The sequence below is a fragment of the Canis lupus genome, chromosome 33 (genome assembly GCF_048164855.1).
Source record: "Canis lupus baileyi chromosome 33, mCanLup2.hap1, whole genome shotgun sequence".
NCBI classification, from domain to species: Eukaryota; Metazoa; Chordata; class Mammalia; order Carnivora; family Canidae; genus Canis; species Canis lupus.
In genome coordinates, this window is record NC_132870.1 from 9,151,377 (window position 1) to 9,168,084 (window position 16,708).

The window sequence follows — 16,708 nt, forward strand, 5'->3', positions numbered from 1 at the left end:
AATATCTTCTCCCATTCTGTAGGTTGTCTGTTAGTTTTGTTGACTGTTTCTTTTGCTGTGCAGAAGCTTTTTATCTTGATTAAGTCCCAATAATTCATTTTTGCTTTTGTTTCCCTTGCCTTCATAGATGTATCTTGCAAGAAGTTGCTTTGGCCAAGTTCAAAAAGGGTGTTGCCTGTGTTCTCCTCTAGGATTTTGATGGATTCTTGTCTCACATTTAGATCTTTCATCCATTTTGAGTTTATCTTTGTGTCTGGTGTAAGAGAATGGTTTAGTTTCATTCTTCTGCACGTGGCCGTCCAATTTTCCCAGCACCATTTATTGAAGAGACTGTCCTTTTTCCAGTGGATAGTCTTTCCTGCTTTGTTGAATATTAGTTGACTATAGAGTTGAGGTGCCATTTTTGGATTCTCTATTCTGTTCCATTGGTCTATGTGTCTGTTTTTTGTGCCAGTACCACACTGTCTTGATGACCACAGCTTTGTAGTACAACCTGAAATCTGGCATTGTGATGCCCCTGGCTCTGATTTTCTTCCTCAATGTTCCCCTGGCTATTCAGGGTCTTTTCTGATTCCACACAAATCTTAAGATGATTTGCTCCAACTCTCTGAAGAAAGTCCATGGTATTTTGATAGGGATTGCATTAAATGTGTAAATTGCCCTGGGTAGCATTGACATTTTCACAATATTAATTCTTCCAATCCATGAGGATAGAATATTTTTCCATCTCTTTGTGTCTTCCTCAATTTCTTTCATTAGTGTTCTGTAGTTTTTGTATAGATTCTTTACCTCTTTGGTTAGGTTTATTCCTAGGTATCGTAGGGCAGGTCTACTTTTGGGTGCAATTGTAAATGGGATTGACTCCTTAATTTCTCTTTCTTCAGTCTCATTGTTAGTGTATAGAAATGCTGCTGATTTCTGGGCATTGATTTTGTATCCTGCCACACTGCCGAATTGCTGTATGAGTTCTAGCAATCTTGGGGTGGAGTCTTTTGGGTTCTCTATGTACAGTATCATGTCATCTGCAAAGAAGTCTATTAGATTTTTAATGCTGCTGTAACAAAGTACCACAAACTAGGTAGTTGCAAAACCCAGAAATGTATTTTCTCCTAGTTCTAGACTAGAAGTCTGAAATCAAGGTGTCAGCAGGGCCATGCACCCTCTGACACCTGTAGGGAAATCCACCTTTGGATCTTTCTGCTTCTGGTAGTTTGCTGGAAGTCTTTGGCTTTCTTTGGTTTGCAGCTACATCACTCCAAGCTCTGTCTTCATTGTTATCTTTCATTTTGCTGTGTGTCTCTGTATTCGTGTTCATTTTCTTACAAGGACGCCAGTCATACTGGGTTGGGGGCCACCCTACTTCAGGTAGACCTTCTCTTAACTAATTATATCTGCAATAACTGTTTTTCCAAACAAGGTCTATTCCAAGGCAGATCTTCAAAAGATCTTTCTTGTGGGGAATGCAGTTTCACCCAGAATAGGAAGTGTGGGTTCTAGTCTCAGTTCTCCACCAATTAACCATGTGACCTTTGGCAAATTACTTAACCTCACTGAGCCTCAATTGTAACACGTAAATAATTATAGATCCTACCTCATAGTGCTAAAAGGGTTAAATGAGATAATGCTTAGTGCTTGCTTCAGCACATATACTAAAATTGGAATGCTACAGAGAAGATTAGCATGACATCTGTGCAAGGATGACACACAAATTCATGAAGCATTCCATATTTTTTTTTAAAGAGAGAGAAATAATGCTTAGTAAAATGCCTGCCACATACTAAGTACAAGTCATATTAGTCATTATCCTAGTTATTATATAGGTTGTTATTTTTATTGCTGGGGTCACCATGCTTAGTACCTGGTTCACTGTAGTTGCTCATTACATGTTAAATTTCAGTCACTTAGGGCCGTTATAATTTGTGTACTGATGTTGAAAATGCTGTAAGAGAATACTCAACTACAGAGTGGTTGAGGTTACTATATATTTTTTTTATTTTTGAAGATTTTTATTTATTTATTCTTGAGAGACACAGTGAGAGAGAGAGACAGAAACACAGGCAGAGGGAGAAGCAGACTCCCCGTGGGGAGCCTGATGTGGGACTCGATCCTGGATCCCCGGATCATGCCCTGGGCCAAAGGCAGATGCTCAGCTGCTGAGCCACCCAGGTGTCCCGAGGTTACTATATTTTAGTAAAGGTTTGCTACCTGGATTCTAAGGAATTATTTCATTTACCATGTCTTTTGGAATTGTTTGGAAATGTAGGATATTCCTAGGATAATTTAGTACTCAAGGTCATTACTAATGAAATGAAGTCCAAGGTACCTGAATCCTGATCAGATTTCTCTATGACCTGTCATAATTTTTTTAAAAGGTAAAAAGCTATTTAATTTACATGTAACAAATACAAAGCTAAGATTATTAGACATTGTATGATAATGATGAGCCATGTTTTGATCCAGAAGAAAGAGGGGCAGAGAGAGGTTAAATTACTTTCCGTTGTCACAAAGAGGTTCAAATGAGTTAGAGGCTAATTAAAATCAGTACTCTGTCATCCAGTAATTCCACTACTGGATATTTACCCAAAAAACAAAAACACTAATTTGAAAAGATATATGCACCCCTATTTTATTGCAACATTGTTTATAATAACTGAGATATGGATGCAACCAAAGTGTCCATTCATAGATGGATGGATGCTTAAGGTTGTGAGATATCTATATCTATATATCTGTCTTTAAATCTATCCATCCATCCATCTATGTAATGGGATATTACTCATTCATAAAAAAGAATAGGGTCTTAACATTTGGGACAGCATAGATGGACCTAGAGGATATAATGCTAAATGAAATAAGTTAGAGAAAGAAAAATACCATATAATTTTACTCATACTTTTGGAATTTAAGAAACAAAGCAAATGAACAAACAAAGGAAAAAAGAGACAAAAAAAAAAAACCAAAAAACCAGACTCTTAAATACAGGGAACAAACTGGTGGTTGCCAGAGGGAAGGTGGATGGAAGGGATGGGTAAAATATAAAGGGGATTAAGAGTACACTTACTCTGATGAGCCCAGAGTAATGTAGAGAAATGTTCAATCATTATACTATAAACCTGAAACTAAGATAACACTGTTAATTAGAAATCAATTTTATTTTTTTTTATTTTTATTTTTTTTTAATTTTATTTATTTATGATAGTCACAGAGAGAGAGAGAGAGAGAGAGGCAGAGACACAGGCAGAGGGAGAAGCAGGCTCCATGCACCGGGAGCCCGACGTGGGATTCGATCCCGGGTCTCCAGGATCGCGCCCTGGGCCAAAGGCAGGCGCCAAACCGCTGCGCCACCCAGGGATCCTTAGAAATCAATTTTAAAAGGGTAGGGGGAATCAGTACTCTGTCAATTGTTCACACTCCAGAGGACAGAGTACTGAAAAAGGGTTTGAGTGTGTTTTCCAGGTTAGCTGTGTGGACCGTCTCATCCAATATTTGGCCATAGATTACATTTCCTGCTCCTTAGATTAATTTGGCTTTGTCTGTGCCCCGTGGATCTTTGGCACTTCTCTCAGTCCTGTCGTGTCACCTCCTGCTCTACAAACAGAAGGGTAGAAGTAATAGCTACTAGACCTTAATTTATTTGCAGGAATGTCTCAATCAAGAGGTGATTCTACAAGGAAGTTGCCACCTAATTCCAAAAGAGAGTTGGGAAAGAAATTTATTAGGTTCTGTCAGTTCAGAAGGAGCTGCCAAACCTCAAATGGACACTTCAAGTGAAGAGGAAATAAGCCTGGGTGTGATCAGGCTCCAGAGGAAGCATAAATCTTTTCCCTGTTGCCACCGTGTCAGCCACATGGAGGTTCTTCCTCCAGTGTTCGTTTTGGCCCCTGGGACTACTAATATGCCCTTACTGGTCAGCTAACCATAATTTTTAATCCACTTACAAAAGCAATGTGAAATAATCGTAGCATACCACATTTAAGGAGACACATTTTCTTCTGCTCAAGTTTTCAGTTCTCCTGTCCAGCTGCCTAAATACTCTCAGATTCACTTCCTTTTTCTTTGTAAAGGTTTTTCGTGTGTGTGTGTGTGTGTGTGTGTGTGTATGTGTGTGTGTTTTCTTGACTGCATGTGTGTAGTTGGTCTCTTGGTCATGAGTCTTTGAAGACAGAAAACCAATTTGAAATAGTTTTAACAGAGAGGAATTTATCAGTTCATATAAGCAAATCGTTAGGAGGGGCTGGTGTAGAGCTCACATTAGGGCTGACTAGATCTAGAATCTCACTGTTGGGATTCTACATTTATCTTTTTCCTCTCAGCATGAAGGCTCTTTTTCTCTGAGTTCTCCACTAGCGAGGAAACCTTCTGTGGGAAGACCTTGTTCACATTGCTATAGCCAGACAAATGGAAGAGTTCTAGCACCAACTTGGTCAGTCTCAACAGACTCTGATTAGCTTTGCTCAGTAGAATACAGACAGTCTAGCCAGCCAGGTGGGACTCAGTCATAATCAGCTAACACCAGAGCCACGTGGCTGGAGGAGAATTTCTTGAAAGAATAGGTGATGTTTGGGTATTAAAATAATAAGTGCTCAATGCATCTGACGTTGTGAAATGTTTTCTTACCTGCTGCTTTGTTTTTTTTTCCCAGGATTTTTTCCCTCCTTATGATGGGTTCTCTTCTCTGCTCTTCAGACTGCCTAATTCTGATTTGTTTATAATTTTGGGATTTTTGTGAAAGGTTTGATCTAAGTCATAGCTGTGGTGTCCTCATTTCACTTCTTCTACCTGCTTGTTGTCGTGACAGAGGTTCTAATGTGTTTACGTTGCCTTTACCTGCAATCTGTTCTCTTATAAAAGACCTGAAATCCTGTTTCTATCTGGGGAAATTAGTTCCTCATGAGATTTATTGACAGTCTTTGTGGAGTAGTCTGTTTCCATGTAATTTCTGCAACTTTTATTCTGTGATGGTGCAAATTCCTTCCTTTCCACATGATACTGCACACATTGGGTATACCTTTTCTTTTCCCGTGTTAATTCTTTGTCACATCGCTCACCTTTTCCATATTCAGCTACTAATCATATCCCCAGCCATTCTGTTATAGGTAATCCATTTATTTCTTAATGAGTTTAAGAATGAGATTGTCGGACTGCCTTTTGCAAGCAGTACATTAACTATCATATATAATTTTATCTATTGCTTTGCTTATGCAAAGTGTCAGTCACAAGTGAGTCTTAGAGCTATTACATAAATAGATTTATATGTCTCCAATTCCCATGTCAGTAACACTTTATTAAATATTTATGAGAGTCTGAAAATGCAAGATAAATTATGGAGTTAGATGGGTAACAAAGGTATTATAGCATTCTTTCCATATTCATAGAGGCTAACTTATAGAGAGCCATTCTGATAGACTGTTCTGCGGATATTTATTCAAATCACTAAACACTCGTCTTTTCTAAGTTCCTCGCATCATCTCTGTCTACCAAGAGAAGCAGCCTCATTCAGGTGCTTTGACCTTTCGCTCCTCTCTCAAATACCTTATAATCTCCTTTCTCACAGGAGGATTTGTCAGTGACACAAAACTATCTGTAGGCAGCTGCATGAGAAATTGCCATGTGTAGATGTGAGTAAGAAAAAAAGGAAGATAGCACAAATCAATAGCACTGGAAGGAAAACACCTTGAAACTACAGATACAAAAGGGATTTACAGTTCAAAGGAGAGTAGTATGGCCATATTGTAGCAATAACCTGAAATTTTAGATGAAGTAGATAATTTTCTAAGAAAAAAATTACAAATAATGAAACTAAGTAGAAAATCCAAGAGAGACATCGGCTATGTCATTAGAACAATTTATACATGAGTTTGGCATGTTCTCAGATTCAAGATTAATATACATAAAATAGTAGCATTCCTGGAAATCAGCAATTAACCAACTAGAAAATGTCAGAGTTAAAAAATACACACCATTTACTGTAGGCAGAATAGTGACCTCCCGATTGGCTGTTCACCCTAAAATCTGTGGATAGGTTAGGTTAGTTGGCAAAGGGGAATTCAATTTGCAGATGGAATTAGGTTTAAATTAAAGGGATTATCTTGGATTATCCAGAAGGTTCCAATGTCATCACAAATGTCCTTCAAATATGAAAAAAAGGAGGGAGAAGAGTGAGTATTAGAGTGATGTGACAGGAGAAAGACTCTACCTGCCATCGCAAGCTTGTAAGACAGAAGAGAATCATGAGCGTAGGAATGTAGGCAGACTTTAGAAATGAGAAAAGGCAAGAAAGTGGATTTTGCCCTATACAGCTGCTCAGTGTGGAGGAAGGTAATTGGCTTTTATTCTCCTGCTAATGTTCCTGAATAAAGCTCCCTGCTCTCTTTGCCTTTCAGTTTTCCACACTCAAGGGCCTAGAGAACTCAGACTCTCCTTCCTGGAGCTTCTGGGGCTCTGAGGAACAGGCTTATGTATGAGGCTCACTTAGCCCACAGGGGAAGCAGACACACAGACACACAGGAATTTCTACTCAGGTTCCAGCCACTTGCAGATACGGTAACCCTTTGAATCCGGACTGGCAGGGAAAAGTGTTAACAGTGTAGAGGAAGGAAGCCCTAATTAAATTTACCTAAATTCCTTTCCAGTGTCTTATTGACCACAATTCTTAATGATCAGTTGGCCCATTGGATCATGTGTTATCTTTGCATTAATATATGGAATTATTTTAAATTCATGATAAAATGATAACTCTTGTGACTTAAATTTTCGAATTAAAAGTAATATAACCCTTCTTGGTTTGGGTGTTCCCAGAGCAGACATGAAACAAAGATTTGAATAAAAATTACTTCAGGGAAGTGATCCAAGGAAGCATGTTAAAGAAGTGAAATCAGACACGAGGAAAAAAGTCAATGAAGGCTGCTTATGGAGAAGGTGATGGCTCTGGGCAGCTGGGTCCCAGTCATGTGGGGCCCTCTGAGAGGGCTAAAATTCTTCAGAATTAACTCCCATAGGAAGCTCCAGCCTAAGGCTTTATAATTCAGAACTTTCAGTTTGCCCTATATGGGTAAGCATAGCATCTCTTATGATTCAAGAACTCCTCTAAGCAGAGGGACACTATTTTTTAAAATTCTTTTTAATTTAATTTTGTTTTATGAATGGTAAATCTTTTACATAGTTTAAAAGTCAAAACTATGCAAAAAGGGATGAGTAAACTAAGATACGTATATTTCTTTTTTGGGGGAGAGAGAGAGGGGTGTTGAGGAGGGACAGAAGATGAGAGAGAGAGAGAGAGAGAGAGAGGGAGAGAATCCCAAGCAGTCTCCATGCTGGGCTTGATTTCATGACCCTGAGATCATGACTTGAGCCAAAAATCAAGAGTAGGATGCTCAACTGACTAAGCCACCTAGGTGCCCCTGAGATATGTATATTCTTATTCTTCCTTATTTTTTTTTTTACACAAAATGCTTGGTATATATATTGTTCTATATTTTGTTGTTTTCACTTGACAGTGTTGCCTGTAAATCACCCTTATTAGCAGTTCTCAGAACTTTTCCTTGTTTTGTTTGTTTGATTTTATAGCTTCATATAATTTCATTGTGTTGAAGTATCAGAAGTTTTTTCAATAGCATTTAGGCTATTTCTGTTTTTTATATTACAAAAGTATCATTTGAAATTATTATCATTATTGCAAAATTATTATTTTTCTAAGTAAACCATGAATGTATGTTGTTTTTTAATTTTAGAGGTGGATCTTTAAGGTAAAATTCAAGAAGTAGTATTGCTTGGTTAAGAGTAAGTGCACATAGTTTTTTAGGTATTACTATATTATCCATAAAGTTACAAAATATTGTACCTTTCACATTAATATGTAACAATACCTTTTTCTACTCAGCCTTACCAACAGAGTATGCTGTCAAATATTAACATTTTAAAAAATCTAGTAGGTATAGTTATACTTTGAATTTTTCTACTTTGAGAATTCCATCTTTTTTTATTTTTATGGGCTGGGAAATTTGTATACCTTTTTTGGGGGTCAACTTTATATTTTGTACATTTTTTTCTTTTTTTTAAGATTTGATTTATTTATTCATGAGAGACATAGGGATAGAGAGAGAGAGAGAGAGAGAGAGAGAGAGAGAGAGAGAAGCAGAGACACAGGCAGAGGGAGAAGCAGGCTCCATGCAGGAGCCAGATGTGGGACTCGATCCCGAGACCCCAGGATCACGCCCTGGGCTGAAGGCAGGCGCTAAACCGCTGAGCCACCCAGGGATCCCCTGTATGTTTTTTTCTATTGGCATTTAAAATTGTTTTTTTATTTCTCAATTTCTAAGAGCTTTTACATATTAAAGTGACAAATTGAAGATTTATTTTTTGTGGTACACATTGCAAATATTTCGTCATTAGTCTTGACTTTGCTTTTTTGAAAAGTTATGTGACTTTTTTCTATAATTTTATATTATTTATCAAATTTTATTGAATTTGGATCATAACTAGAAAGGCTTCCTGTGTATCTGTGCTTTCTTTTAGTACTTGTATGTTTTTTGTTTGTTTTTGTTTAACATTTAGATGTTTAAGTCATTTAGAGTTAATTGTGATATATGGTGTGAGGTAGGATTCCCCTTTGTGTTTTTCTAGATGGCTACCCTTTACTCAACCTCATTTTTTAAAAAGTCCATCCTTTTCTCCAGTGATTTGAGATGACACTTTTATCATGTAATAAGTTTCCATGGTGCTTGCATCCATTTCTGAATTTTCTCTTTTATTCTGTTAGTCTGTCAATACATACCAATATCTCACTGTTTTATACATAGAGGAGACTTCAGAGCATATTTAAACCTGTATATTTAACATGGTTAGTTAATCCACCGCCACATAACTGTATTTAACTCAAGAAACGTAATTTCTGTCACCTATCCCTTATTTTTGGACTACTAGTATCTTCCTTCCAATTTTAACAGTAAATGTTATTATCATGTTATCTTTGCCTTTCCAAATATTATGTAACGGTGGCCTTTTATTGATTCCTTATGTTGATTGCCAAATTGCCTTTTAAAACAGAACACAGATGCACAACTCTCACAAAGTTAAAAACATTTTTTCATTTAAAATATTTTTTAAAATTGTTACTTTAGTCGCTAGAGGCTGATATATATACTTCTTAGATCATTAAAAAGGTTAGACATTTTCTCATATGTATGTACATTCACTAATTATCATGTCTTCTTTGTGACTTTCTTTACATATTGCCTTTTATTTCATTGTCTTCTTGTTGATTTATATGAACTTGTATATAAAGACATTAATCCTTCATCAATCATGTTTACTGCAGTGCTCAGTTTATTTCGTTTTTAATGTTTTTTGGTATGTTATGAGGCTGATATTTTAAACTTTGGGTTGAAAACCTATGACTCTGCTTAGTGACTTCTGAAATAACTTCAAATTTAAAGGTTGATATGTATTTTTAATTTTTAATGAATACATAATGTTTATAGAAAATGTAAAAGCAGTTTTGACTTGCTAGTGATTTCCTTCCCTGGACTACTGTAGATTTGAAGCAGTAAATTAGGAGACAGAGCGATATTATAGACGCAAACTCTTACAGCTTTAGAAGTTACATCTGATGAAAGGACAAGAGACTTTCTAAAAATATCACACAGAAATCCTCAAAATTAGAACAATTTAAGGCCATTGAAGATAGAGCAAATAAACCTAGCAAAGTTCCCACTTAGTAAAGTGCCCTACGCTGATGTTCATAATGTGATTGCAGAGTTATGAAAATTAAATGATGTTTAGGTTATCATGGGGAAAAGCAAACAAATATATAAGATATTAATAGAAACACTTTGAACTTAAATAATTTTTTAAAAAAATGCTTAGAAGTGTAAAATCCTTAGCCAACCAGGAAAATTGGCTGTGAAGAATGACTTTGTTCTTAGGGGTACCAGTGAGATGACGTTTTATAAAAATTATTTGTCACCTGTTTTATATGGCTTCCTAGATTTTAAGTTCTTTGGGAATAAGTACCATGATTTACTCAATTCCCTTTTAGTGCCATTTATCAATAGGGACTGAATGCCAGCTGAGTGCCATTGTTCTATAAACTTATTTTTTAACTTGCTTATTATCCCACTTTCCCAGGGAGGAAACAGAAGCTTGGAGAGGTTATGCTCTTTACCCAAGGTAGATTTCGAGCCCAGGACTGTCTGACCCTCCCCACATGGCTATTTTCTTTCTCATGACACCTGATACAGTGTCATACCTAGATTTCTTTTACTGTTTGCCAAGTAAATCAGAAAATTAATTATTTTAGTTATTAATTATTGTTAACAAGAGGTTGGAAGTAGGTGACATAGTTTCTAATTTTGTTGGAGAAATAAGATGTACACAGATCTCAATCAAATCATAATTTAAAGTTCATTATTTTAATTGCCTTTCTCAGAGCAACTGAGTTAGCCCTGAAGGGTTTCCAAAGCAATGATTAGATCCTTCTAGGCATTAGAAGAATTTTGTTTTGTTTTGTTTTTTCTTTTTTTTTTCTTTTTTTTTTTTTTTAGGAATATAGTTCTCATCAGTTGACATCAGGATCAAAGCAATATATGGTCATGTGTTGGGTGCTTTGTCACCCTTCCCTGCACTGAATTCTTCACTGGGACTGGCAGTCTCTTAGTCTTGTTGATTATAAAAGTGAAATAAAAGACAGCTCTTTGTCTTTAAAGCCTTCCCTGTCTGTGGTTTGTTGTCGAGTGTTCTCCTACATCATTTTCCACATTCCATCGTGCAAAAATGTTTTTGTGGAGATGATGGCTTTTGCAAGTCACTTTTATACCTTTTCTAGCCGCCTAAATATTGCCACCCTCCCCAATTTTTAACAACTTTGATGAGGTATGACATTATATTTTATGAGGATTTAAAAACATGCTTACTTAGTAAGATGAAGCTATTTGCACACTTGTCCTTTGTACTTGTTGAGTTATTGCTTCAAAAACATATTTGGCCTTCTTTCTCACCATAAACCAGTCAAGCAAGACAGATACTATATTAAAAAGAGGTTTAATTTCCACATTCAGTGTAGGAAAACACACAAGATTTATGTAGTTTTGTGATGCAAAAGGTGAAAAGGTTGTCAGGGACTTTTCAAATGTTTTATAAATCTGAGTGTCCAGGTGTTGGAGGAGGGATGTGGATAAGTCACTAGAGGCACTGATGAATTTCTCAGATCACAGTACCTTTTTTCAGAGTATACAACAAATGTCAAAACTGGTCACCTTGTCTAGTTTGATTTCATTTGACATAGAAAGCTCCATAACTAAGAGGGTGAGCATAGATAATGTTCCTTCCAAGAAAACCAATTCTATCTCACAGTTTTCAACAATGCCTAATGTAGTACCAAGGTCCTCAATCAATAACAAATATTTGCAAATGGAGGCAATGATAAGGGAGGGGGAGAAATTTTCCTAGGTATTTCTCCACATTCTGTCTTCTAATTTATACTAAAATACCTCTTGTCTTTTCTCTTACCTATAAGGTATTGAACTCATTTATGTCTCTCTTATCAATGCAGTGCCTGATTCTACCGGTGTCAAGTCAGAGGAAAATCAGCTGAACATGTAGAATGCACATTGCAGGAAATCTTGCAGATGCAGATGTGAATTAGCATTAATTGGAGTTGGATGGGCAAATATGGGGAAGAGAGGCTATTAGGCATGGTTAATGATTTGCCCAAGGAGTTGGTGAAAATGTGTGGTGTACTTAGGAAGCACTCAGGTAGATGATGATTACTTAAGTATAGAGTGTGTTGGAGGAGTAGGGCAAGGATTAGAGGAGCATTTGAGGGCAGTGAAGTTGGCTAAGAAAAACTATGCCAAATTATAATTTAAATATTATTTGGTCATAACGTGCCTGCTTAAATGGTCTTTTTCTCAAGCTCTTTAACAATGGCCTCAGTATATTGATTCTCAAAATAACATTGTTTCACTCTTAAGGAAAAATGCTGTTCATTTAATCTCCCTCCTCAGTACTAACCTTTAGCGGCCTCTAATATGAAGACAAGTCATTGAAAGTTACATGATGGCAGATGGTGCGTGTCAGGTAAATGGAGGGCAAGATGCTGGCAGATGGTCTTAAGAACAACTTGAAATGGTAGTATGTATGTTTGTATGTTTGTATGTATGTATCTAATGCTCCCTCCCCTTTTTACTCCCTCCATCCTGAAATAGCCACACTCATGTACTAACTACCACCCTCTACTTCACATCCTCTATCGCCATTCCCTTGGAAATGCAAGCAGCATCCCAACTGGAAATCTTGCAACAACACCTTCTTGTTGTGCTTCATCCTCAGATTGTATACTCTTCTTAGTGATATTTCCACTCCTTTCCCTCTTTTAGCATCTCAACCTACTGTTGATTCTAATACGCTATCTATTCAGTTAATAAAACTAGTTGATACTCATTTTAACTAATCTTTACATATTTAAAATGCTCTTAGGATTATTTTTCTCCATGAATTCATGATTTTTCATGAGTCTCACAAGAAACTCCACAGAAACTATCTCATTCTGACCCATGTAAGAGGCTGATAGAATTATCATGTATTAGTGACAACCAAGGACACTAACCAAGGTTAATGGCAAGCTGCTCTTTGGAAGAAATGGTTTGTATCAGAATGTCACTGGAAAAGCTAAAGCTATCAAGTCATTTAGCTCTCCTTTCTTAAAGCATTGAAATGTTTGGTGCCTTATATCGTGGAATTTTCTGAGAAGTTTAAAGAAAATAGGAAACTATATGTATCTTAGTGTATAACAGTGCTGGTATTCAAATCAGTTTGTGTTTGGATTCTAGGAAAATATGGTTTGTGTGAATTGTTCTGGAAAATATTCAATTAAAACGTCATAAAATGAACAGAAAAAGGCTAGGCACCTGTCTTACTAGTATCTGAATATAGACTATGCCTGATAAAGAAAAATAAGGTTCTTAATTGACCTTTGATTTATTCAAGACCATCATGAAGACTGAATGGCACATTAATTAAACGGCACATTAATAAAGTAAACGCTGTAAATTTAGTCCAGTTCAATCACACAGCTCTGAGTATTGTTTTGCTTTTGTCTTTTGGTTTAGGTGGCAAACTCAATTGATGAAACATCAAGATAGCGAATACCTACCATGCTACAAATCAGTATTTTCACAACATACATAATATTGTATAGGACTTGGTGTTAGTGTTAGTGATAGTAGTAGTAGTGGTAGCAGCAGCAGCAGCAGCAGCAATGAAAGTCATGGTGAGGGATCCCTGGGTGGCGCAGCGGTTTGGCGCCTGCCTTTGGCCCAGGGCGCGATCCTGGAGACCCGGAATCGAATCCCACGTCGGGCTCTCGGTGCATGGAGCCTGCTTCTCCCTCTGCCTGTGTCTCCGCCTCTCTCTCTCTCTCTCTCTGTGTGTGACTATCATAAATAAATAAAAAATTAAAAAAAGAAGTCATGGCGATAATATATACAGGCAATGTGTTGTTATTGCTACTTATGCTGTTCTTTCTATATTATGTTTCCAGGTAAGCACACATTCTTGTTTGGTCAGGTACTGTTCTGGGTATTTCATAAAGATTATCTGTAAACATCCCAACAACCTAACTAGGTAGATGATGCTTTTCCACCTTTTCATGAGTAGAGACTGCTCAAATAGCTTAAGCAATATACCTACAGTCTTACAACTCATAACTTGGTGGAGTCAGGACTTGAATTCAGATTCTTAGCTCCAAAACTCTTGCCTGTTTCAGTACATTGGGCAGTCCTGTTGTCCTGTCTCTATTTGTCCACATGATACAAAGTAAGGGAGTTGTACAAATGCATAATTTGGCTTTTTCCTTTGGGTCAGTTTAGACACACTGTAGAACTATTGTCTCACTTTGTCCTGGCTTGCCTTTTTCCCTGCATATTCATATAATTGGCTGTGTTTATATCTTTCTGATGTGTGTATGTAAATAGCCTACTTGTCACATGACCACATACCAGATGGGCTGGTCATTTGGCCCTTTGGTGACTGACTCACATCCAGGTGGCTCTGCCAGTCTTTGACATGGTAGAATGGTATCTGATGTATTCAGATAATGTTAGCTATTTAGTATTGAGAACAAAGGCTCATGCAAAAATGGAGACCACATTCTTTTCTCTGACAGTAAGGAAGGCCTCTGCTATTTTAGGATGCTTATTACATGTCTAACACTTCCCCATGTGTCATCTAATTCCACCGTTAACTCTAAAATGAAAATAATGTATTAAGTCCCTTAAATTTTCCAAGAACTAAAACACTCAACAGAATACTGTGTGGGACTCCAGACTTCCCATTTAAAAATAATTTAGGGTTGTGACCTACAACCGTATATGCCCCAGAGCACCTCCTCATTGCCATCCGTTGCTATATCTCAAAGAACGTAAATCGATTTTAGACATGCCTTAATCAAAATATGACTGAGGTAGCCGCTCTGGAGGAAATAAACATAAGCATTTCTTAAATAAATATAAATGTTATTTGTACCATTGATAACCTCATTAACATAATGAGACTTTTCCTAATGATGCTAAACTTTATTCTTTTCTTTTCCCTTCTTCAATTCATAATGCAAATATGGCCAACACTACTAGTTAAGTCATTAATTGCTCTGCAGCTGTTAACATGAAGGTATTGAGGGATGAAGGTATTCAGGGCCTTTCCAGATCGTGTGCATTATATAAGGAATTTAGGATCTGTGCTTTACTGTGATTATGTAACATGATGGGTGCTTAGGCTCTCAGCAATACGCTTTGTGGGATTCACTGAGCTCATGTCTGTGAAGTTCCTGTCCAATATATACAATATAGCAATAAAGTGAAGACTGGGAATAAGGAATGATACCTCCTAAGACCCCTTATCTTAGCCACTGTCATAATAGTATTCAGATTTGAGATTTATGGGAGATGATGTATGGGTAAATATTGCCGGCACAATTTGCCTTCGGAGGTGGTGACTTTCCAAGCCAAGCTGAAATCAAAGTATTATTTCCTCTCTATCTAGTCTAGGAGATGTACTCTCTTTATCTTTTAGGATTCCAACCTGGCTTTACAAAAACATTATACAAAACACTTCAGAAATGCTTTTTTCCTTACCTTAAGGGTCAATGGTGGGAAAATGACATAATTACCAAAATTTTACACTTAGCTAAAGATAATTGTGTAATTAGGAACAATTTGAAGGCATAAAGTTGAAAATGTCATTTGAGAGGTTTTTAGCATGTTTAAAGGAGCATGTTAAATTTCTAAGTGGAATTATCACCCATAATATGTAAATATAGTTAGCAATAAGGGTCAGTTAGCTTACAAATAAGTAAATGCCTTAAAAGTGAGTTGGCAAAAAGAAAGATCATTTTTCTCCTCTCTGGAGGAAAGTTTATTGGTAAGGAAATGAAATGAAGTATTTAAAGAATTTGATTCTACTTACTTCCTTATGTTGGAATTTAATTTCATAGAAATAGTCAAGTCAATAAATATATTTTTTGTTGCCCCCATAATCTGTACTCTTGACATAATTGTGCTGAGATGGAATTGATACTTAAAGAGGTTGGCCATTTTCATATAGATGTGGTGGTGAACAACTCAATTCTGTGCCCATGATTTTCATTTGTATATCTAGACAGTCTTTTGGAGATTAGATAATTTCTCTCTCATTACAGACTAAATTGAAGGTAACAATCTTCTCTAGATGTAGCATAGTTTTGCAAAGTGTGGTTTACATATGTCAGATTTTCCTGGAAAATTCTACTGCAGGATCCTGACCCTCATTCTGGACCCTTGAATCAGAATCTTGGGATGCGCCATCTTTTTACCAAACACCTGGCTAATCTTAAACATTCTGTACTTAATAACCATAATCTTGGCATAAATATTATTCTTTAATGTTTCCTCTACTATTAGTCTACATTAGTAGACAATGTTTACTATGTTTACTATGTTTATTAGTAAACATTGAATACACACTGTAGATTTAACCATAAGAGATAGGAATTTAATTTAGTTAAATAAAGTTTCTATCACAGAATTGTGGAGTTAGTAGTAGTGTCAAGCATATATTGAGCATCTGAACATAAAATGATGTCTTCTGGACATTTTAGATCTGCAGTTCTCACAGAAGCCCTGCACAGTAGATGATACTATTCTTATTTTACATGTAGAAGATGGGTTAGAGGGGTTGAATAATTTGGATAAGGCCACACCTATACTAAGAGATAATATTCAGATTTAAATCCCAAAATGGCCCAGTCCAAAGCATATAATGGAATTACTATGACAAAGTGCCCATTTTTGAATTCATAGAAATGCACAGGGCTACCACAAATTCATATGGCACCTTTATATGAAGTAGAAAAAGTTATTCTCATACTTCAGAAAGACATAGCCCATGCTGGGTTGCATGCGCAGAACATGGGGTAGATTTCACCTCCCCTTTCTCTCTTCATCATGCCTCTGTGTAGTGAGGAACCTGAATCATCATAGGTGGTGGCATAGATGATGCTTTTAGTGAGAAAGTTCTAAGTTTCTGTAATATAGATATAATATCTTATAAACACAAAATTTGTGCTTGCAGACTAAAATCCAGTAAATGTCATAGGCATAAAAAGAAGGTAAAATTAGGAGATAGCTTATTGATTGCCCAATGCTGTTGATTTATTTTGGTTGTCTTTGGGTTTCTT

General features: G+C 36.6%; 1 protein-coding gene and 1 non-coding gene across 3 annotated transcripts in view; both read left to right on the plus strand.

Annotated features, from left to right (window-relative positions):
- ARHGAP24 (Rho GTPase activating protein 24) overlaps positions 1 to 16,708 on the plus strand; it is a 732,927-nt gene that overhangs the window by 255,961 nt on the left and 460,258 nt on the right. The window lies entirely within an intron of this gene.
- LOC140624059 (U6 spliceosomal RNA) lies at positions 1,629 to 1,732 on the plus strand. The gene has a single exon (XR_012023596.1). It is a non-coding gene; the product is annotated as a U6 spliceosomal RNA (small nuclear RNA).